The following is a 4,465-nucleotide window of genomic DNA, read 5'->3' as shown; positions in this document are numbered from 1 at the left end:
CACACCACCTCCACCACTACCACCACAACTACAACTACAACAACAACAACTCACAACCGCGCTACCCCTGCCATCACCACCACCACCACAACTGCAACAACCACCACCTACAACCGCACCACCCCTGCCACCACCACCACCACCACCACCACTGTAGGCCACAACGGCGAGGAGGCCATCCCGATGCTGATGCTGAATCACGCTGACGGGAAGGGCGACAACCCGGCCAGATCCAGGGCGCCGTCCAATGCGGACAAGAGCGGTAACCCCCCAGCAGGGGCTGACAATGCAGTGTCGGCTGCTGGGGCCAACAAAATCACGGACGTCAGACCAACGGGTAATTTCATCTCCGACCATACATAGAACCTACCCCCACAGTCAGATAGAGCTAGTTCCCAGCTGCTGCTGCTGCTGCTGCTCTACTACACACGCTCTCGCACGAGGCCAACACGCCTCCTAATTCATCTAATTTTCATGATTAGGATGTAAAACGTTTTCGGTTTATATGGATAATATCTAAATTTTTTTGCATCTTTACAATCCATACTATAAATCTAAGGCTTAGCCACCAACTGAGTCACCCAACTTGTGTCAACTGGGGCGTAAAATGTTCACAGCGCTTATGCTTCACAAGTAAGGCCTAGTCTACCCAACTCCTAATCGTAAATTTCCCATTTTTTCGATGGGGCCGCACAGCACTCACAACCATTCCGTTCACCACACAGCTCACAGTCTTCATAATTATACAATAACCCACATTTTGTCAATAGCAGTGTAAGAACATTTTCAATCATCACAAATCGCTCCTGGATTTTCAATAATATTGTCTCAACTATATCGAAGATGACGAAGAACATTTACTATAATTATCTTCACAAGACATACCTTCCTCCTAAATTATCTCAATTGTGTCAATGTGGACGTAAAACTTTTCGCACCATGACATTGATTAAAGCGCTTGCACAGAGAAGAAAAATGAACGTGCCCGCACAGGCGTAGAGAAATCAAATAGAGCAGCCATCCGTTCATGTTAGCTGACAACACCATACAAACATTCGCCTTGTCGACACACACACACACACACACACACACACACACACACACACACGCACACACATCCATTATGCAAGTCTTGTCTACGAGCAGATCTATACACTCCTTTCCCGCTGTGAGACCTATATCAGAACACTATATCGGAGTAATGATGAAATAAACAAGAAAATGTGGACACACACACACACGCAAACACACACACATACACACGCACACACACACATACACACACATACACACACATACACACACATACACACACACACACACACACTCAAATGCGCGCGCGTGCGCACACATTTGAATATTCAAATCATAATATCAACGAGAGCGTACAATATTTACAATTAATTATGAGATCGGTTCAAATGCAGCATAACCTCGGTATAATGCACATAGCTTAAGACGTACTCCGAGCTGTGAGCTGTAACGTTCTCTTCCTGAAGCCTTCAGTCCCATAGTTGTATTAGAACTCTCTTTGGGTTATACTTACCCCGGCTAAAGCGCTTAGAATATTGAGTCCGAAGGGAGTACGTTAAATCGAAGTCTTACTGTTCTAAATCAAACCATTTGTGGCTTCCTATTCTCATTAATCAAAAAGTGAAATAATACTATTTTTATGAGCTACTGCATCAGCACCAAGTTGAAATGTTGTAAAGTATGGTTATCTTCAATCAGACAGTAGATTAGCCCCGCAAATTTATATCCATGTGCAAAACAGATGATAATTTGCGAGACTCGACATATTGGATTATGTGGTGTGCCTACGACTTCTAATACGGTTTAGAAGCATTTCGAATTTCCTTTCGATTTCTGTTTTTGACTGTGTTGCACGCTGTTAGTCTCGCATAAAATGCTTCTGTGCTGCTTCCGGTGTGTTGGCTCTTTTCGTGTCTTCGTCTCGCTGTGTGGTGTGCTTCACGTCATCTGTGTCAAAGTATGGAAGAGCATCTGACCATAGACGTGCATTGCGGAACTATTGTTTGATTTGTAATATAACTAACCTGTATACTTTTCTGTTCACCAGCTGCTGTTGTTAAAATGATATAATTAATTTCTGCTAATGAGGCTACTTGGATAATGTTTCAAGGAAGGTATATTTTCGTAGTTAGTATTGTTACGAATATTCTGTACAAAGAAGTAAAAATGTGATTTGTGATTTTACCCCATTTCATTTCCAAAACATTTTGTTGAGGATAAACATTGATTGTATATTGGGTTGTCAGTAGCAACCAAACATGGCGTCTTCTGCCTCATCGCAGACAAATGGGAGTCGAGGCAAAAAGCCAATACAACATTTTCCGACAATAAATCCATATATATTAGAATATAAAAGTTATGTAAAATCACTTTATTTAGTATCTCGGAGGACAGAAATGAAATATGAATGTGAATCTACAACAATATCTGATCCTTCTTCTTCTGAACTATCTAAAGTTTTACTAAATATAGTTCGCTTTTTTATTGTATTGGAGTGTATTTCTGTTTTGTTGCTTTGTATTTCTCATGATTATTTGATCTTTGCTTTCAAAGAAAAATACAAACTAAAGAAAAAAAATAACCAAAACGCCTTTAAGAAACTCAACAGAAGCGAAAAATGTTCCGGTCCTGTAAGTCACTTGAGGCTGAACAGCCTTAGATGTTCTACAACGTGTTTGTTTCTTGGGTTGACGAATCCACGTTCCACAAATGTGCTGAGCTGACAGATTAGTGACACCTGGTCAAAAAGGACGACTTGCGACAGGCAGAAAAAAACTCAAACAAACTGGTCTTCTCTGTGATCCCAAGCAAATCTCCTTTTGTAAAGCAACGTCCTCTAAATAGCCTATTGTTCGTGAAAGTATAATATCTAAAAATTGTCAAGATTTTTATGTGCTTTTAAATCGTCTGTAAGTAGTTACTTTTACTTGTACTTGTTCATCTTGTGTTACCGTTGAGTGTTGAGGGGAGACGCATTTTTCTGTGGTAGGACTACTCTGCAGCTCTTTCAATTGAGATGTAGTTTCTCAGGGTTCCCTTCACTGCCTCAATCCATCTGTTGCGTTGCCTCCTTCTTTCTTTGTGTGTTACTGAATGTAAGTCTCTATGGGGGCTGTTTGACCTTGATCTAATGATCGAATGCTTTCAATGAAGTAAAGAATGTTTCGAACTATAAAGAGGTCTCCCTTGCTAATGACATTATAATATTGAATTGCACATAGCACCCTTGTTTGAATAGAGAAGTACGATGTATAAATAAATGCAGTCTTGCCTTGTTATTGCCCAGGCTGTCACTACCCCAAACTTCAAGATTTCAATAATTCCAGAAACTTTCCAGTCTGAACTAAAAGATTTATGCACACGAAGACTGCAATTTTATTGCTGATGTAGCTTAGCTTAGTGTGCGCCTAATGTGTGGAGTAAATAGTAACATGATTCTCCTTGTAATTATAGCCGTATGTTCATGTGAATATGTTTCCCTGAGTGTGTGTATGTGTGTGTTTGTTTAATAGTGTCTGTGCGTGAATGTGTGTATTTGTGTATATATATAAATGTATGTGTTTATGTGTATGTATAGGTGTGTGTACGAGTATGCAAGCAGAAAAGATTGTTATTCGTTACGAAGCACTTATTTAGCACTATGCAACCACACAGCACACAAGAGTCCATGTCTATTTTCGCAAGGGGCACCATTTGGAGTCCTACTTGTTCAGAATCTCTAAAAGATTAATTAATTCGTTCTTTGCCACGTTGCAGCTTCTGCCAATAGGTGCAATCGCTTTGTGATTTGTTTATCCGCCATGAAGTCACGTAGCGAAATTCCACGTTGCTGACAAGCTTTAGAGCGTGTTTCGAGCCGTAATGTATTCTTCATGTTGTGAGTTTCGTCAAAGAATGTTTCCAAATTTGGACATATACTCCTGCCTATGCAAGTTGCTGTATTTTGGAGGAACTTTAGTCATGCATGGTGAACTTTGAAAGGGTGTAAGTCCAAACTTAGACAAACTGACCAAGACGGTTTGAGTTACAAAACCTGAAAGGTTAGTTCCTTGCCTGCATTTTGCCAACCATGTTGCTTGTGTGCGCTGCCATAACCGATTTCATGCATTACATAACACGCTTGATATGACCCAAGTTTACCCTACAAAATAATAACATTCCCTGACAAAAACAAAGTTCCCCATATTAGTCAAATATCCCTCATGAACCTTATGAACATAAACTTGGCCCTTTTTGTCCCTGTACATAGTTAGCCATGACCCATCGGAGCGATCAAAATCAAAGAAAATTCAGCAAGTATTAAATGCGAATATAATGACGTCCCTATGCTTTCGTTTTATTGTTTACAATTCAATCAAACGTACTTTTATCTGTTGAAAAATGGCCAGTTTTCTTTTGCATTCTTTAAATCTCCAGCAATTTACCCCCCCCC

General features: G+C 40.3%; 1 protein-coding gene across 1 annotated transcript in view; it reads left to right on the top strand.

Annotated features, from left to right (window-relative positions):
* LOC100533319 (Shaw potassium channel Kv3.1a) overlaps window positions 1–4,465 on the top strand; it is a gene marked incomplete in the record, with an annotated part of 50,179 nt that overhangs the window by 36,101 nt on the left and 9,613 nt on the right. Inside the window, 1 exon segment of the mRNA NM_001204617.1 lies at window positions 3,510–3,521.

The sequence above is a fragment of the Aplysia californica genome, unplaced genomic scaffold (genome assembly GCF_000002075.1).
Source record: "Aplysia californica isolate F4 #8 unplaced genomic scaffold, AplCal3.0 scaffold00401, whole genome shotgun sequence".
Lineage (NCBI taxonomy): Eukaryota > Metazoa > Mollusca > Gastropoda > Aplysiida > Aplysiidae > Aplysia > Aplysia californica.
Note: the sequence above shows the minus strand (reverse complement) of the source record. Positions and strands in the feature narration are given on the sequence as shown.